Below are 18,591 nucleotides of genomic sequence, written 5' to 3' on the forward strand. Positions count from 1 at the left end.
CCTGATTCTTCTGATGGGGACAGTTTTTTTTTCCAGTGCCGTGAAGTGAAACATCGTAAGCACAAATTAGATCTTCTGCAGTGTGACAAAGTAGAATGCTCAGAATCACCACAAACCTTACAAGCCCTCTTGGGAAAGGAGTCGCACTGTCTGGATATGGGTAAGAAGTGAACTGACATCTGGGTTTGCTGTGTGAACCTGTGGTCAAGTAAGTTAACCAAGCTCCTCATACAGTCATTTCCTGACTGCTGAGCACAATCAGGCATGTGAACCTATGTAGAAGGAAGTGCTGGGCAAGATTTGAATTGTTCTGATTGGCAGTTCAATATCTCTTGTTTGTGGACAACAGGCTTAATAATGTAGGGAGGGTGTGATGGTGTTGTGGCATAAACTCTGGTATCCCTTTGGTATTCATCAAGTCTCTCCTGAATCTCATGTGCAGTCCACTTGTCGGATGATTTAAATTTAAAAATGTTTGAAAGAGATCGGTCAGGACAATGCTTAATAAACATCATGGCAACTTCGTGACTTGGGTTGTCAATGTGGCACCCACACCAGCGTAAGCACTCATCTGCCACATCTACTGCCTTATTTAAGAGGTGGCTCTGAGGCTAAGGATCTGTGCTGGTATCCCGAAGGTTGCTGGTTCGAATCCCCGTCACTGCCAAAAAGAGATTCTACTCTGCTGGGCCCTTGAGCAAGGCCCTTAACCTGTAATTGCTCCAGGGGCGCTGTACAATGGCTGACCCTGTGCTCTGACCCCAAGGGGTATGCGAAAACTACCAAATTTCTAATACAAGAAATTGTATAAGGCGAAAAAAAAAAAAAAATTTAGGTGGATCCAGTAATCCATTGGTTTTTCACCAGGATGAGGCAATGAGTTGTAAAATTCCGCAAGAGGCATATTAGAGTAAGTCAACTTGCTAAAATGCTGCTTCAGAATATCAAAGATTAGTGAGGGGTCTAGAGAATGGTCTAAGGAAGGATTATTGCGAATTATGATTTTAACTATGACTCCCTCCAAAGGGATATTTCGTTTTCTCAAAAAAATATGCATAAGTCCTTCCCACTCATGAACTGAGTATTTGTCAGAACCATCCCCTCTGAACAAAGGAGGTTCTTTTGCATCTGACTGCAGGACAAATTTAACATTTGAAAAAGGTGCATCAGAAGATTGACTCCGGCCAGCTGTTTCTGCAGTTTTGCTGCTAAAGCTACTCATATTTGCCTGCAACTGAGCTGTAATAGAATGACTAAGTTGCTCAGCTAATTTTGTGACAAGTGTGCCTAATTCTGAACAGTGTGAGTCCAAAGGTGATGTGGAGAATTCATTGCAATGTGTGGAATCAACTGGTGGTGTACTAATTAATCCAACTCTCCTCTGTGGTGTTTCATCTAAAGTCTTAAATAATAACCCCTCCCCAAACTAAAGTGATTTTCATAAGAATCTTCTTTAGATGGGTTAGTTATATTTTGGTCGTTTCCCTCCCCACCTGCAGCCATTATATTAACGATAAAAACAGTAACAATACAACAATTAAACTAAGTAAACTAAACTAATGCAGAACATTATTACATAATGCTAAGCAACAGAATATTTTAAATAAATTAAATCGTAACAGACAAGTTGTAAAAAAAACCCTTTTTTTTCAGTCCATGGCACTATGCCTTGCAATAACGGGCTTAAGTTGTAGCGTCCCACGGCAAATGAACTGGCGTCGTTCTGAAGGAAAAAAGGTCACGGCCCCAATGTAACCGGGCTCCACCGCACGCACCGTACTGCTGCGTCCTGGCCTTTGGATTCGGTTAATCCTTAAAGCTTCTGTGTTGTGATTTATATGCAACGTGCCGTACAAACCATCACAAAAGAATTCTGCAAACACCCTTTAGTTCTTGATGTTTTCTCTTTTTTTATTAATGGTCTGAAATATTAAACAGAGAACATAAAAAGTGACAATTCAAGTTCTGTGATTCCTCCTCCTCTCACAGTAACACAACGAATACTGGGCAATCTAAATTGCAATGACATACATAACCATACATAGCTCAATACAATAAAAAAATAACATACCTGAAATATTAAACACAGAACATAAAAAGTGACCATTCAAGCTCTGTAATTCCTCCTATTAACAAAAGAAAACCACGTGGAAAGGCTGTTGAACGCTCACGTTAACACATATCCTGCAGGGATCACATTGTGAGAACATTGAGGAGGTTGTTGACTGCACTACTGACTACATCAACTTCTGTATGGACATTGTAGTTCCAGTAAGAACTGTACGCTGCTATGCTAACAACAAGCCATGGATTACAAGTGACATCAAGGGCCTTTTGAACCAGAAGAAAAGGGCTTTTAAAGACGGTGATCAGCATGAGCTCAAGCGCGTGCAGAAGGAACTCCGAGTCCAGCTCAGGGCGGCGAAGGAGCAGTACAAGAGAAAGCTGGAGCAGAAGTTGCAGAATAACAGCATGAAGGAAGTGTGGGATGGGATGAAGATCATCACTGGCTGCAGCTCGAAGCGGGGTACCACCATCGAGAGAGACGTGAAGAGAGCAAACCAAATGAACATCTTCTTTAACAGGTTTGACCACCCTAACCCACTCTCACTCTCACCTCGAAGTACTGCACCCTCCACACATCCTTCTGCTGATACCAGCATAGGAGAGACATCCCCACCCATAATTACAACAGCGCAGGTGAGCAGAGAGCTGAGGAGACTTCGGGCCAGCAAAGCAGCGGGTCCAGATGGAGTATCGCCACGACTGTTGAAGGTCTGTGCATCGGAGCTGGGGGGTCCTCTACAGCGCATCTTCAACCTGAGCCTGGAACAGGGGAGAGTCCCGAGGCTTTGGAAAACATCTTGCATCACCCCAGTCCCAAAGGTATCACGTCCTAGTGAGCTGAATAACTTTTGGCCTGTTGCTCTGACATCACATGTGATGAAGACCATGGAGAGGCTGCTGCTTCACCACCTTAGGCCACAGGTTCAACACACCCTTGACCCTCTGCAGTTTGCATATCAGGAGGAGGTGGGAACGGAGGATGCCATCATCTATATGCTACACCAATCCCTCTCCCACTTAGACAGAGGCAGTGGTGCTGTAAGAATTATGTTTCTAGACTTCTCTAGCGCCTTCAACACAATCCAACCTCTGCTCCTTAGGGACAAGCTGACAGAGATGGGAGTAGATTCATACCTAGTGACAGCCTATATACATCGGACTTCCAATACAACTCGGAGTCCTGCCACGTGCAAAAGTTTGCTGATGATACTGCTATCATGGGCTGCATCAGGAATGGGCTGGAGGAGGAGTATAGGGACCTAATCAATGACTTTGTTAAATGGTGCGACTCAAATCACCTACAACTGAACACCAGCAAAACCAAGGAGCTGGTGGTGGATTTTAGGAGGCCCAGACCCCTCATGGACCCTGTGATCATCAAAGGTGACTGTGTGCAGATGGTGTACACCTATAAATATCTGGGAGTGCAGCTGGATGATAAATTAGACTGGACTGCCAATACTGATGCTCTGTGCAAGAAAGGACAGAGTCAGTTATACTTCCTTAGAAGGCTGGCGTCCTTCAACATCTGCAATAAGATGCTGCAGATGTTCTATCAGACGGTTGTGGCGAGCGCCCTCTTCTACGTGGTGGTGTGCTGGGGAGGCAGTATTAAGAAGAAAGATGCCTCACGCCTGGACAAACTGGTGAGGAAGGCAGGCTCTATTGTTGGCATGGAGCTGGACAGTTTGACATCCGTGGCAGAGCGAAGGGCGCTCAAAAGGCTCCTATCAATTATGGAGAATCCAATGCATCCACTAAACAGTGTCATCTCCAGACAGAGGAGCAGCTTCAGCGACAGACTGCTGTCACTGTCCTGCTCCACTGATAGATTGAGGAGATCGTTCCTCCCCCAAACTATGCGACTCTTCAATTCCACCCAGGGAGGTAAACGTTAACATTTAACATTATACAAAGTTTTTGTCTGTTTTTCACCTGCATTATTATTATTATCAATCTTTAATTTAATATTATTTATTGTATCAGTATACTGATGCTGGATAATGTGAATTTCCCATTGGGATTAATAAAGTATCTATCTATCTATCTATCTATCTATCTATCTATCTATCTATCTATCTATCTATCTATCTATCTATCTATCTATCTATCTATCTATAACCAAAATTAATAGAAAAGCATTCAAAACATTTCAAAACAACAACTGTATACAACAAAAATCATATTACAATTACTGTCATATACAAAAAAAATGAACTCAAACAATTTAAAATAATTTAATTAATTTTACCATATAGGAAATAGCAGCGTGCTTACCTCCTCTCACAGTAACACAACGAATACTGGGAGAGACGCACACTGATGACGTAACATAACACAGCAAACAGAGTAGGGAAATATAACAGGACAACAACAGAAAACATACAACACAATGAATATTATCAGGATTTGGTGAAGCTCCAAACAACTAAACTTTTTATTTTATACACCTGTTACACAAGCTTAGGTGCTGCCCTCTTCTTTGAAAAATGCCTCTGAATTATCCTGAAAGAACATAAACAAAGAGATAAGTGTGGTTGTGATCTAGTAATGTGAACCATTCTATAAAAGACTTTATAATATATTTGATCTTAATAATTCAAATGTCCTCTCCAAACGACCTGCAAGTTAACTTCCAATTTATTTTACATAGATGGTGAGAGCATTTTTGCAAGAATTGCAATGCATATGATTTTTGGACTGATTTTCCAGAGGAGCCAGGTATGGTTGTATTGTTAGGGACATATATGAAAGTAGTGCAGTGGCTTCTGTTAAAACACAAAGTGCCTGGCAGGGAGAGTGACTCTGCTTTATGAACTGAATTGCAGACAAGATGTTCCCATAAGTTACTTGGGTGACTGAAGGACATATCTGTTAGTGTATAAAGGTGAACATCAGCTTATGGGAAAACTCAAGTAAGAGACTCATTATATTTTTCTGGTATGTGGCAGACCCAATAGGTGCTGGGATGAAAGTGAGGTAGAATCTTTGGCATCATCTGCACAAAAAAAACAAAAGAGAGAGATTATATTTTAAGATAATAACAGTGAAAAGATGGAATGCATGTTTGTTAAGAAAGGAAGGCAGAGAGCTATGATAGTAAAAATAAATAAATAAAGAAATACAAACATAGAGTCCTGGAAAAACTGTAGTAGACCTGATGGAGTTAGGGAAGGTCTGAGTCAGTATACAAATAATATACGGGCAAAAGTATGTGAAATTCCCTGTGGGTTCAGGTGTTTCTGCCACACCCATCTTTAACAGGTGCATAAAACCAAGCAGTTTGCCACGCAATCTCCAGTGACAAACATTGCCGGTAAAATGGGACATACTGAAGAGCTCAGTGATTTTAAACATGTCACCTTTGCCACAAGCCAGTATATGAAATTTCTGCTGTACTAGATGTGCCCTGGTCAGGCGTAGGTACTATTATTGTGAAGTGGAAGTATCCTGGAGTGGCAACAACTCAGCAGCAAAGTGGTAGACCATGTAATCTCACAGATTAGGTGTGCTGATTACTGAAGCACATAGTTCATAAAATCACCTATCCTCAGTTTCATCACTCACAACTGCTCTTGAAGCAACATCAGCACAAGAACTGTATGTTGGTAGTTTTATGAAATTGGCTTTGATTGGTGAGTAGATGCAACACAAGCCTTAAATCACTATGTGCAATGCCAAACATCAGCTGGTGAGTGGTAAAGCATGTCACCATTGGACTCCGGAGAAGCAAAAATGTTTTCTCTGAAGTGATGACTCATACGTCACTTTCTGCCTGTCTGATGGACAAATCCCTGAATACCAGGAGAATGCTACCTTTTGGGTGGTAAAGAATAAACTGTAAAGTTTGGTAGAGGAGAGGTAATGATCTGGGGCTGTTTTTTGGGGTTTGATATAGGCTCCTTGGTTTCATTGAAGGGTGCTGGTAATGCTATAGCATACAAAGATATGTTAAACAATTGTGCACTTCCAAGTTTGGGATAAAAGATTACGGAAGGCTCTTTTCTTTTCCAGAAAAAACGTGCCCCTATATACACAGCCAGGTCCATAAAGACATAGCTTGATAGGTTTGGTGTGGAGGAACTCAAGTAGCCTACACAGAGCCCTGACCTCACTCCTATTGAATGCCTTTGTGATGAACGGGAAGACAGATTATGACGAGGTCTTCTTGTCCAACATCAGTACCTGATCTCACAGGTGTTCTTTTGGAAAAAATAAGCACAAATTACCACAGACACATTCCAGAATCTTGTGAAAAGCCTTCCCAGTAGAGTGTAGCTGCTATAGCCAAATGATGGAGTTAGCTCTGTGTTAATTCCCAACATTTTGGAATGAGATATTCTCTAATAGTAGCTGTTGTATCATGTTCAAATCTACCAACAATCATATTGAACCCTTTAAAAATGTAGTATTACACAATGGGCCAGTCCAAAAATCTTTATTTACTGCATTTCTTGTAAAAACATCCAGCCATCTACATAGGTGAAACATCATGGTATTAACTTGTAACTTTTTCCTCATGTAATCTCCATACACAAGTCAAGAACAGTACAACAGAAGCACCAGTAGTTTTGATAAACGTTTTCGGAAACCTTATTGCTTCAAAGGGATTCCTGCAGCAATGTAAAATAACTTCACCTACTGCCCAGACCATTCAGAGCAGATCAGGTCAGAATTAGATTTTACTATTATTTTTGTGTTAGCTGAGAAGTGTTTAAAATGGGCAACATCTGTTTTTCACAGTGGGAAATAGTAACAGTTTACATCTAGCTTTCCTTATTGATGTAAAGATTAATGCTAATGCTCTAATTGACAGTGGGACCATAGACAGTTACTATTTTTTTTTAGTTTCATTTTAGTGAAATAATATGATTTGACCGTTAGATATACTAATCAAAAAATCCTAAGGGTTCTGGTAAAATTGACTGTCTTCCTTTGCCTATACCAATATTTGTTGGGGTTTTGCATGAAAAAAATATTCTATCTAGCAATCAGGTTTTTTTTTTCCTAAATTCTAGATTTCCAAGTGTTTCTGTTGAATGTATGCATTGGACATACTAATAGTTCTAAGGGAAAGGATTTTCTTTTTAAAAAAAAATTATTGTTTTTTAAAAGTATTTACAGGTGGCACAGCAGATCATGTTATTTCTGTTCATTTTCATCTAGGATGTTTTTCACCAGGATGAAGAACCTCTACAACCACCACCCACTTCTTTTGCTTGACACTTATATGCATCACCTACCAGGTTTATTGGAGTTAAGTGACACAACCCCGGGGCATGAGGGGGCACAGTCGCTAACATTGTTGTCTCTTTTGTCCCCCATAGCAGTGAGAAGATGCCCATTGAGGGCAATTAACTCTACCCCTAATGGCCAGAAAATGGTATCATATCAGACCCAAACTTCAGAGAGCACGGAGCTCGTGAAGACAACCCACTGATTCCTATTAAAGAAGTCATGAAGATTCAACTTTTGTTTGCTTAAGCTAGGTGTATATATTTTTGAGTATTATTTTTGTTTGAATTTATTTATATTAGGATTAAAAGGGATGACCTGGCTGGCACCCCAACACTTTCTGGATGTTTCAAGTGTCCTTCTAATCGTCCACACGCTCTATAAAACATGCAGTTATCCAACAGTAAGAATATGAAATTAGTCATTTGTGCTGAGAGCATCCTCAGTGTTGTTAACAAGTTGTTTTTTTTTGTTTTGTTTTTTGATGCAATACAGTAATAAACAGGCTTTTCAGGTGAAATCCTCACCCTTTTTCACATCATAGTCTCTTCTTACACAAACCCTTACATTTTGTGACGTGTGAGTCTCTGTCTTGTACCCCAAAACACGAGGCTGAGTCTCAGCCACACATGAAATGCATGTATTCCAAATAACGAGATCTCTCTATTATATAAAAAAATCCTGGGACAAGCTGTGATTTTTTCAGAGAGATACTTTCACGTCCCGCGAGATGAGACTTTGTTCCAAGAGATTTAACCATGCCCGGGGCTGGAAATGAAAGACAAAGAGTAGATGACAAAGTAGAACGTCATAAAGAAGTTCAAAAACATTGGCGTGATACATATGCAGAGCAGGTTAGAGATAATGAAAGTACTAAAATTCGAAAGTCTCAAAAAAATTATAGTAAAGATCGCATTAGCGCAAACAAATGGAAATTATTACTTGGTGAAATAACGGAACACCAAAAAGAGATTGAATATATTGTTCGGATTTAAACTTTAAGTTGGAGACTTGTAGATCATCTAATTCGTTCTGACATCAGAGGAAAAGTAGTGTTTCTTCACAATGAAGAGGCATATCTGTGAGAATTAAAAGATTTGTTGTTTGGTGAAAGTGAAATCCACATACGCGTGCAGCAGAGACGTGAAGTGGCTGGCACGTAGTGCAGGCCGGGGGATGTTGGCAAGCAAAGCGAGCAGGGGATGAAGCTCCCTAATACTGTATTATCTACCGTATATATAACTCCAGATCTCAAATGCAGATAAGGAGCCTTGGCTTGAGCTGGGAGAACTTTTTTCCCACAAGCTGAGCTCCATCAATGCGGGGGATGAAACAGCAGGCTGCTTGCTGCTTCTGATGATCGACGGATTTACAAAACAAAAGATGCTGATGGAGAGGTATGAGGGGATTTAAGGTGGGCCAGGATTACGAGTTTTTTTGTAGGCTTCAGGAATTCTAGTGTTAAATGGTGGAGATCTTATTATTCTAAAAGCTAGAATTCAGTGATTTGAGACATGCATATGATAAGTAATTGATCTCCCATTAAACCATGCATCTGTTTTTCTAAAGCTTATCTGATTTCCAGCATTGTTTGTATCATTCTTTTGTTCAAAAGAAATTATTTTCTATTAATATAAAACATAATAATTTAACTTCACTGTGTCAGAAATATGCACAGTGAGCAGCTCCACCTCCTTTATTAGATGAATCTACTTCAAAAGAGCAGCCCGGGTGATGGATGCTCTGCTCAAAAGTTTTTTTACTTGATCAAAGGCTTTGCGCTTCCTTGCTTATTTAACAAATGTTTTTTACATTTATTAGTTGAGTCATTACTGGTCAAACCAGTATATATATATATATATAAAAAGCTTTTAATAAATTTTCTGTACAATTTACAATGCCTGGAACTGGGGTCTCATGTATAAAAGTTGCTTACACTCAGAAATGTTCCTAAGCCATTTCTAACACAAAAGTCAGGATTTATAAAATACAAATTTGGCATGAGAAAACCCTTTTGGTGTTGGCATTTTAGTACCTCAAGACAGCAGAAGTAAACAGAATATTTAATTTCATTGCATATTTCAGTGACATGTCAGCCACATTATGATGTCCATCCATCTATTAACTTCCTAAACCTGGTTGTTCTAAACCTGTAACAGGACTAGGATTGCACAGTTTGTAGGTTCCAATTAAGCACACAACTTCAAGAGGATAACTCTAGAACATTTAAATCAACTTATAAGTCATTCATCTCACAAAAAAGGAAAAGCATTTTGTTAGATTACAAACCCAACAACCTTCCATCCATCCATCCATCCATTTTCCAACCCGCTGAATCCGAACACAGGGTCACGGGGGTCTGCTGGAGCCAATCCCAGCCAACACAGGGCACAAGGCAAGAACCAATCCCGGGTAGGGTGCCAACCCACCGCTGAACCCAACAACCTTTGTTTTTATATTAAAGGATTTCAATCAGGTCAATGTGTTCTCCCATTTGACTGGTTTAACACAGTATGTTGACTCTCTTACAAGAGAAAATAAAACACTAGACCTGTTTTATGTTAATATCAAGGAGGCCTACAGTGGTTCTGTATTACCACCACTTGGTAAATCGGACCACAATCTGGTTTATCTGCGGTCAGTATACAAACCCTGTGTGATAAGACAGTCTGCAACTATCTGATCATTTAGGAAGAGGACACCTAAGGCCAGAGAGTCTCTGAAGGACTGCTTTGAGTCACAGGAGAATGGTACAGCCTCTGACAGGACAGTTGTCAGCACACCACACAACATAAATTTCTGCAGGGACATTTTTGTATCAGCAAGAACTGTTCGCTCCTTTCCCAGCAGCAAACCTTTGATTACCAGTAATGCCAAGAAAATCCTCAACCAAAAATAAGAAGCTTTCAAGGCTGGCAACAAGGAGAAGCTTAAGATGGTACAGCATGACCTGAAGAGGAGCTTAAAACAGGCAAAAGAAAAAGAGCATCAAAGAATGGAAGGGAAAGAAGACTACTAGTGGTGTAAAAGAATGAACACAAAACAACATGAAAGGTATGTGGATCCACCCTATATACTTGAAATAAGGTTGGTGTACGGCAGGTCTTTAGAGACATGAGTTCAAAACAGAACTGAAGAGAAAACAAAACGGCTGTCATATATATTTGGTAGATGGGAAGTGATGCAATAGAAGAATGGTATTCTGGGAACTGGAAATGACATCAGAAGGGTTAGGGGGTCTTGAGAACCGGAAGATTAAGTGATGTTGCGAGTCTTGTGTGGGCTGGAAGTGGCATTAGGCTGAGGTTTCATTGGCTGGTCTGCAGGGAAAGAGGAGAAAGAGTTAGAAGACAGAGTCAACCCCTGGTCTGGTGAGAACATATACTTATTCAAGCACACAAATTGTCTCCAAAGTGCACATGTGTGACATAGCACTCCCCTCAGCCCAGACCCGTTGGGTCTGGCGGCTGAACTGAGGGGTCGTAAACACAGGTAAGAGCATCAGCATTGCCTTGGAGAGAGCCTTGGCAATAAATTATCTTTTCCATTTTCTCTTTTAAAATGGGTCAAATCTTTGCAAATCTATCACATAATTGTGCGATATATTCCAGAATGTTGGTAGATGGGAGGGCCTCTTCCTCCTATCCTTCTTTTAGGATGTCCAATAACCCCCAAAGTTGATGTCCATATAATAACTCAAAAGGGGAAAACCCCGTCAAGGCTTGTGGAACCTCCCAAAAAGTGAAAAGAACAAGGGGGAGTAGCTGGTCTGAGTTCCTTCCGTCCACGCTGACCACCTTGTTTGAGGGTCTGATTAAAACTCTCTACAAGACCGTCAGTTTGAGGATGGTATACTGAAGGCTTTAGATGCTTAACCTGGAGTAATTTGACAACCTCCTTGAATGTTTCCGAGGTGAAAGCCATCCCTTGATCTATTAAGATTTTAATAGGGATGCCTACAGGTGCAAAGACCTCTACAAGTTCTTGTGTGATAGTCTTAGAGTTAGCTGTTCTTAAAGGGACAGCTTCCAGGAAGCGAGTAGCATAATCTACGAGGACTAGAATATATTTATGTCCTCGAGTTGAGGGATTGAGGGGTCCCATGATGTCGACTCCTATTCGTTCAAATGAGATGTCGATAAGGGGAATGGGGATTAGAGGAGCATGGTTCCTTCTAGGAATTTGGCATAACTGACATTCCACACAGGAAGCACAGAAACAGCAGACCTTCTCATTAATCCCTGGCCAATAGAATCGGAGCTTAATTCTCTCCAAGGTTTTGTTGACTCCCAAAAGGGTACACAGAAGGTGGGTGTGTGCTAGTTCGCAGATCTGCTGCCGGAAGGTCTATGGGAATAGCAACACTGACCTCACCTCCCTCTTGTACCCTGTACAATAAAACTACCCTGTACAAAAAATCATTATTAATGATGAAATGGGGTCCTTTAGTCATGGGAGGGTTTGTGTGTTGGCCATCCACAGAGACTACTGCATTTCTGGTAAACTTAAAAGAATCATCATTCCATTGCTCCCATTTAAAGGAGACCAGTGTTTGCCTAAACTGAAAACTTAAAGAGGAAAGAGGATCACGGTTGACCTCAATGGGCAGAGTTTCTACCTGGGACAGCTGTTGCTGGTAGAAGACATTCCCAGCTGTGTTTTCTCGACTTCCACTCCATTACAATGAATCCCCACATGATCCCTTACTGCCAGCTGGTTACACAGCATGGAGACAGTTTGGGGTGGAACGTCTCTGTCCATGGCGAGGCCCAAAGAGTAAGCAGGAGTGATGTGTGTGAAACCACTTTTATTATAAGACAAGTCTCATCCAAGTATCAGAGGGAAAGATGGACTTATACGACCGAGTCTCCCCATGAATACAGGTTAGACTGGTCGTTTCAGTAAGCCATTGTTGCAGTAACACATATCGGCAAGCAACAATGAAAATTTTGCTGAAGTTAATTAGTGCTGTTACTTTAAACCCATTCACCACCACCACTCCTGTACAAGCACAGAAAAAGGTGTTTAACAAATGCACAATACCTCTCGCCTAGCTGCAATCCATGGGTTTGGTGTTCAGGGGGCAGTTCGGAAGTGTTTGCTGTGGTTCACTACATTTGAAACAACACGGGACCATGGCTCATTTTTCTTTAGGTTTGGTCATGGACTCTGTTTTGCCACAGCCCCATCTGGGTTTGACGAGCAGACCTCTCTGCACGCTCAGATTGGAAGGCCATGCAGTTACATTCTAGGGTTTTGGCCAGTTTGTCAATGCCCTTATAGGGCTGGTCGTGGACCGCCTGAGCAAGGAAATCAGGCAAGGCATTTATTAGTAGATCTCAAGCGACCTGCTCCACAACCTTTTTGGAGTTATTTAAAGTTGGCCGTAGCCAGCATCCAGCCATGACCCAGATCTCATAAATATGCAGCCATGTAGGTCGTCCCGGATTGAATCGCCACTCATGGCATAGCCTTGCCTGCTGATCCGCTGATGCAACAATGTGCTTAAGTATTTCTGCCTTCAGAACGTTGTACAACTAAGCCTCTTCCTCTCCAAGGTCATACAAAGTCCACTGTGCCTTCCCCTTCAGGAAGGGGGCCAGTATGTTTGCCCATTCCTCTCGCTCCCAGTGATGTTGGATTGCAGTCCTTTCAAAGACAAAAAATATGTTTCAATATCATCATTTTCTTGTAGTGGCAAAAGTACCTGTGAGGGAGCCCACACCCAGTCCTTTATGGCAGTTCTGGCTTACTCTTGTGCCTCTGATTCCACAAGCCTGGTTTAAGTCTCCACACATTGTATTTTCACCCTCTGTAGTTTGGTAGCCAAGTTAGTAAGGACAGTATTCAGGTCTTGTTTCTCAGACATCTTGAACAATCCTGCCTACTATGCCACTTGTGATAGATGGCTGGCAGCTTATCCAAGCCGCTAGATGGAGTCCTCCCTGCAGCATAGAGGATTCAGGACATCATGGGAGATGGAGTTTGGATTCACAACCCTGCTGGGGATTGTGGGTGCCACCGTGTGACACTGCAGGGAGACGCAGGGATTTTTATTTTCCCTATAGATCGGAAGTACTCCCAAGTCACGGGGACAGAAGAACAAAAGTACTTCCAGGCTGAAGAAAAATATAAGTCTTCATCTGAGCCGGAGTTGGGTGGTAGTGTGACGGAGCTGCTGGGAGGAGAGGAGGATTTATTGATTTGTTTATTGTGATTATTGATTTATTGTTTATTGGGGGTGATTGTGGTGTCTACTGTGGCACAATATCGAAAAGAAGCAATTAAAAATATTTCTAGTGCTTTTACTTTGTCTACAGGGTTTGAGGAGTGACAGTGCCCCCTAGTGTCATACACTGTAAAAGAATAAACAAAACAATGTGAACGGTTTGGGGTTCCACCCCGTATGGTTGAAATAAGATTGGTGTAGAGTAGATCTTTACAGACATGAGCTCAAAACAGAACTGAAGAGAAAACAAAATGGCTGCCATATATATTCGTAGATGGGAAGTGATGTAAAGGGAGAATGGTATTCTGGGAACTGGAAATGTCATCAGAAGGAGGTGGGGTCTTGAGAACCGGAAGAAGAAGTGATGTTGACTGTCTTCTGAGGACCGGAAGTGGCTTTAGGCTGGAGGTTTTTGGGTAGTCTGCAGGGGAAAGAGGAGAAAGAGTTAGAGGATAGTGCTGACCCCTGATCTGGTGGAAACATACACTTATTCAAGCCCATAAACTATCTCACAAGCACATGTGTGACACTGGATATAAAGAGAAGAGGAGCCAGGTGATGTTGAAAAGAGAATGACTTTAACCTGTTTTATGACAGGTTTGATGTGACGTCCAGCACTGGCTCAGTGGCATTGAATGGGTCAGCTATTCCCTCTTCCACCCTTGCAGAGGCAGACTTTGCTATTCCACATTGCTGCACCACTGACACCATTGCTGCAACATTTGCTAAGCTATGTGTCCCACTCCCCTGCTCTTCACAGCAGATGAAGTGAGGGCAGAGCTGAGGAGGCTATGCCCTGGAAAGGCAGTAGGTTCTGATTGTGTGTGTCCCAGACTGTTTACTGAATGTGGAGGTCAACTTACAGGGCCTCTACAGATATTATTCAACCTGAGTCTTCAAGGTGAGAGTGTGGTAAACTGAGGTTTGCGGCTGATTGCCATTTTAAATAAATAATTGAAACATGTCTTCAGGAGGGGGCATAGTAGCGTGGCATGAGCAGTTCCCATACACAATGTGGGAGGAGATGGCCCTGCACTTGGTGCACAGGCGCTGGATCGCCTGCACCCCTAATTGACACTGGGAGCTGCTGATTGCAGCTGTGCCACATTGTCGCATTTAAAAAGGGAAGCATGAGTACGAGGAGGGGGAATCAAAAAAAAGAAACAAAAAAAAAAAACAAAGGATGGAGGTTAAAGTGAGAAGAAGAGAGGCAGGAGTGTGAGAGAGAGAGCCGAAGTAAGGAAAGGAAGCAGATAGATGGGTATGGAGCCACAGGAAGGAGTGTGTGTGGCCAGCATTCAGGAGGGGGCTAAACAGTGGCTCCTGCTGAGCGACCAAGTAGCAGGAGTGATTATTTTGCTCAGGAATGTGCTCTCGCTGGGAAGAGCCAATGGACTGGCAATGGTGGGAGGATAGGGAGCTCATGTTGGGAGGTGCCGACGGATGGGCAGTGGTATGAGTGAAGCAGGGCTCAGGGGTTGCCCGTAGACACAGAGGAAGTGGCGACGGGAACACAAGTCAGAGCAAAAGGTTGTCTGCATCTGCTGGTAGACTTCTCCTTGGTCTACAAGATCTGGAAAGGGTTAAGACAAGGAGGAGTCAGCTTTAAAGTAGCACAGAGGCTAGTGTTTTTAAAAGTTTACTACCTGTGTTTTAACCTCTGATTTTAATGGATATTTATTGGGATTGTTTAACCATCACTTTCACTTCTTTTATGGGTTATTTATTTATGGAACATTTTGAGCACTGCACTTTTTGGAACACTTTGATTTTGAAATTTTTAATAAAAGCACTCAAGCAATTTTCACCATCCCCTTGCTTTATGTGTGTTTTGTCCTCATCTGCCTCGCTCATCCAGTTACGCTATCGACGGTGTTGGGTTCAGGAGACTTCCAAAAATGAAGAGGGAGCAGAGAGCTAACCTGCACCGTTATATTTGGTGACAGTGGTGGGATGAAAGTAAAAGCATCACTCAGGAACATGGCCAAGTGTATACATGAATTTTTTTTTTATTATACTTTATTAATCCTGAAGGAAATTACTTGTTTTGTTTTCGCATACCCCTTGGGGTCAGAGCGCAGGGTCAGCCATTGTAGAGCGCCCCTGGAGCAATTGAAGGTTAAAGGCCTTGCTCAAGGGCCCAGCAGAGTAGCATCTCTTTTGGCAGTGACAAGGATTTGAACCGGCAACCTTTGGAATACCAGCGCAGATCCTTAGCCTCAGAGCCACCATGAATACTCAACATGAGTGTTTTAAGCCATACACGGTTACTGGCAGGAAGTGACAGACAATAGCTAAAAATATGCATGAGCGCATTGTTTGAAGTTCATTTGAGATTTATAAAGGGATTTAGCACAAGACCTGGCGTAGGCACGGTTTTATAAATCCATTTTTTTGTGTATATGCTGTCTCTGCCTTTCTAGCATAAGTAACATTTTAATATGGAATCTAAGCAAGGTTTTATAGTTGAGACTCCTGGGGCTTCATGTATAAACGGTGCGTACACACAAAAATGTAGCTTAAGCCCCACGCTCAAATCGCGATGTACAGTATAAAACCTAAACTTGCTGTAAAGCCACGCACATTTTCACGGTAGCTCAAACCCTGGTGTGCGCAAGTTCTCTGCTCGGTTTTGCAAACTGGTGGCACCCAGCGTCAAAGCAGTGCTACTGTTCTATGGCACAGCAAGCATCTTGCGTGAGGCATGAACAATCACTGCACCACCATGTTCCTATGTTTAATAACATGCTTTAACTTCTATCATCATGAAAATGACATCACGTATACATCTCTGTATTTTAATTATTCAGAGAGCTGTAGTATTACGAATGTAATGGATTCTGTGTCCTGAAGGAGGAAGAGAAAGCCCGTTTAAGAAGCAGGTAGTGTACATAGAGCACATAGAAGATCAAATACAAAACAAAGCATTTAACGTGCTACTTTAGTTACGATGGGGTTTGAGAAACTAGTAAATTAAACGATTTTAATATGAAGTTTATGATGTTCTACTTTAATGACAAAATAAACTACATGATTAAAGTGGAAATTTCAAGATTAAAGTTGACATTTCGTGCTTTTTTCCCACTGTGTGCCTATTTTTTTTTCTTTGTACCCTAATAAACTTTCATATGACACTCTACGACTCTAGGCTACAACTCACCTTTTCACTGCAACTTTGATATCTGACCCCTTCTTTTTTTAATTTTATTAATTTTAATCTATTCCATACAAATAGATCAGTTTTTACAAAAAATAGGATTGAAAACAGATCGACCCCATCCCTGAGAAAGAGAGCAAGGCCAATGGGGTAAACCTTAAAGCTTGTAAACATACCTAAATTGACTAGTTCAATAGGGCAATAGAGATGAATGGAGAAGAGAAAAAAATGCGGAGAGAATCACTTCCTCTGTTCTTTAAGAGCTTATTCTAAAATATTATTGATGAGATCCTGCCAGGTTTTGAAAAAGTTCTGTACAGATCCTCTAACTGAGAATTTGAATTTTTCCAATTTCAAATAGTATAAAACATCGGTTTCCCACTGACTTATAAGAGGAGAATTAGGATTCTTCCAGTTTAGCAAAATAAGTCTGCATGCCAAAAGTGTAGTGAATGCAATCACAGTTTGTATGTCCTTCTCCACTTTAAACCCATCTGGAAGAACACCAAACACAGCTGTTAATGGGTTAGGAGGGATTGTGACACGAAGGCTGTCTGAGAGGCACTTAAAAATTTTGGTCCAAAATGATGTTAATTTGGTGCAAGCCCAAAACATGTGACCCAGTGAGGCTGGGACTTGATTGCAGCGTTCGCAGGTTGGATCTTGCCCTGGAAACATTTTGGACAGTTTTAAGTGAGACAGATGTGCTTGATATATAATTTTGAATTGAATAATTGTATGTTTTGCGCATATGGAGGTCGAGTGAATTCTCTGTATTGCTATTTTCCACGCCTTTTCTGATATATTGATTAAGAGATCTTTTTCCCATTGTCCTCTTGGATCTTTGAAAGGGAGGGACTGTAAAATAATTTTATATGTTGCAGAGATGGTGTTTAAAGTCCTCGAAATTGAGCAATACTTTTTCTGGCATGGAGGAGGGTGCAAGATGAGGAAAATTGGGCAGGTTCTGTTTAACAAAGTTCCTAATTTGAAGATAGTGAAAGAAATGTGTACCTGGAAAGTTAAATTTGGAATGTAATTGTTCATAGGATTCAAAGATGTTGTCTATATAAAGATCTCTAAGCATTTTAATCCAGATATTAAAAACTGCATATGTTTGTGAGGGTTGAAAGAGGAGGTTCTCTTGCAGGGGTGCCACAGATAAAAGATTCTCCATCTTAAAATGCTTTCTACATTGGTTCCATGTCATGAGTGAGTGAAGCACAATTGGGTTATTAGTATATTGGCGATAACTTGCATTTATTAGGGCACAAAGTAGGGAATATAAAGAAGTACAGCAGGATTTTACTTCTATTGTGGACCAAGCCTGTGTATGTTCATCTGTTTGTGTCCAGGTTTTTATAGCTTGTATATTTGGTGCCCAGTAATAAAACTGAAAGTTGGGTAGAGCCATGACACCTTCTGCCTTAGGTCTTTGTAGGGTCCTTCTTTGGATACGTGGATGTTTTGAGTTCCAAATAATTGAGGTTATTGTTGAATCTAACTGCTTAAAAAATCATTTATTGATGTATATTGGAATGTTTTGAAATAAAAAAAGAAGCTTAGGAAGAATATTCATCTTAGCAACGTTAATTCTTCCAGCTAGAGTAAGATGAAGGGTTGACCATCTATGCAAGTCTTGCCTAATTTTTTCCATACAAACGGCGAAATTTTGTTGATAAAGAGCTTTGTGTTTACTTGTGATATTTACCCCAAGGTATTTAAACTGATCTGCAATGATAAAAGGTAGGGTGTCCAATCTAATATTATATGCTTGAGAATTCACTGGAAAGAGTACACTTTTATTCAGATTAATTCTGAAACCAGAGATCTTTTGAAATTCTGTAAGTGCTGTTAAGACTGCAGGCACAGAATTTTGTGGGTCTGATATATACAGTACCAT

This window comes from Erpetoichthys calabaricus, chromosome 1, assembly GCF_900747795.2.
Source record: "Erpetoichthys calabaricus chromosome 1, fErpCal1.3, whole genome shotgun sequence".
In the NCBI taxonomy this organism is placed as follows: Eukaryota; Metazoa; Chordata; class Cladistia; order Polypteriformes; family Polypteridae; genus Erpetoichthys; species Erpetoichthys calabaricus.